This window comes from Eschrichtius robustus, chromosome 1, assembly GCF_028021215.1.
Source record: "Eschrichtius robustus isolate mEscRob2 chromosome 1, mEscRob2.pri, whole genome shotgun sequence".
Classification (NCBI taxonomy): Eukaryota; Metazoa; Chordata; class Mammalia; order Artiodactyla; family Eschrichtiidae; genus Eschrichtius; species Eschrichtius robustus.
Genome location: NC_090824.1, coordinates 144158981 through 144160524, shown reverse-complemented (window position 1 = coordinate 144160524; position 1544 = coordinate 144158981). Strand labels below are relative to the sequence as shown.

At 53.8% G+C, this 1544-nt stretch overlaps 1 non-coding gene across 1 annotated transcript; it reads right to left on the bottom strand.

The window, feature by feature from the left end:
• Positions 1 to 611: 611 nt before the first annotated feature.
• On the bottom strand, positions 612 to 704 carry LOC137753515 (small nucleolar RNA SNORD116). The gene has a single exon (XR_011071501.1). It is a non-coding gene; the product is annotated as a small nucleolar RNA SNORD116 (small nucleolar RNA).
• Between the last annotated feature and the right edge of the window lie 840 nt (positions 705 to 1544).

Genomic DNA, 1544 nt, shown 5'->3' with positions numbered 1-1544 from the left:
ACCACCCAGACTGAAATGCTTCACTCGACCCACACCCCACTCCACGAACATCCACTTAGCGCCAACAGTGTGCCGGCAACTTCAGCAGAGGAGCTGACAGGGGCAGCACTGAGGCCTAAACCTTCAGCCCCCTTCTGCCATCGCCCAACTCCCGCCCACGCCCGCCCACTGCTCCAGCCACACCGGGCAGTCAAGAACCTCACTGCGTGAAACACAACAACAGAGAGGGCCACAGGCGTGGCCTGAGGCTCCAGGCTCCAACCACGGAAGCTTGCTCATTTTGGCTTCCATAATCAACCTCGGAAGCGGCATGCACAAAGCGTGATCCTGTCCAAAAATCACCTCTCCAAGCTGCAATCTTACTGGGTCTATACCAGAACACACTCCGACCCTGAAGACTAGCAGGAAAGCCTGCCCTCTTGCATTCCCTCAACGGCCTTTTAGCAGGGACCGGGGATTCATAGATGACCCAGCTTATGGGCAGACATGGTCGACCCTCAGACAGGAGCCCCTCCAATGCTGGAGCCCTTAGTGGTGTTTGCATGCCTGTCAGCAGGGGACGTTGGCCCTCACTCCTAACTGTCCCGTACTCCCGAGAGAGGAAACGTGCTGGACCTCAGTTTCGATGAGGAGACGGTAGAGCGTTCTCACTCATTTTGTTCAGATTTTCCAAGGAATGCATATAAGGGTGTCATCATCGATCCAAACACATGCTGGGACGCTGCAGAACACAAAAGGGAAGGCCGTGGGTCTCTGCAGAGGAGCCATGACCTGGAAATACTCCAACTGCCTGGGGAATCCACAGTCCTCAGGCCACTCAGCAGGACCAACAATCAATCCACTCTTGCAACCATTGGGTCCATCTGTGGAAATCCTAATATCCAATGGCACATCTTAGTATGGGTGAATGCCTACCGTCCTTAGATATCCACAGCCATGCTCGGCAACATGCACCAGCCCCTCTTTTTCCAGTTCTCCTTAGCACATCCAGACATCAGACAATGCGAAGGTCTTCTTCTCTGCCAACAGCCAGCCTTACGCTGCAACTGCACCTGAGAAGTGGACAGAAATCACGCAGGTTTCTAAATTGCACCAGGGTCCTCAGAGAACATGATTTTTGTGAACACATAATCTGGGCGTGAGCCTGGAACCTCCTTCCCAAGTACCACTATCCCTTACCGAAAACTGATTGTGTGTCTCACAGCACGACTGAAGGAAGTTACGCACGTACGTTGCTCGGTGTGTGAGACGCTGTATTTGTGTATTCACACGTGTGGGCGTGTGTGACTGTGACTCTGCACGAGGATGCGTTTGTGGATTCCTGTGTGTGCCGCTAAATACGCGTCTTGGTCTCTGGGTGTCCCTGTGGCCCTCTGCAGACGCCTCTAACAGTAAACGTCATAGTTTATACACAGCACCCTGGTTGGACCCCCAACTGAAAGGAGAAAGACCCCTGTCAGCTTCATGAGGCCGCATGCGAACTTTGACCCCAAGGCTGTCGAAATAGGCCACAGACTCCCGCTCTCCCACAGCCACGCCTTCTG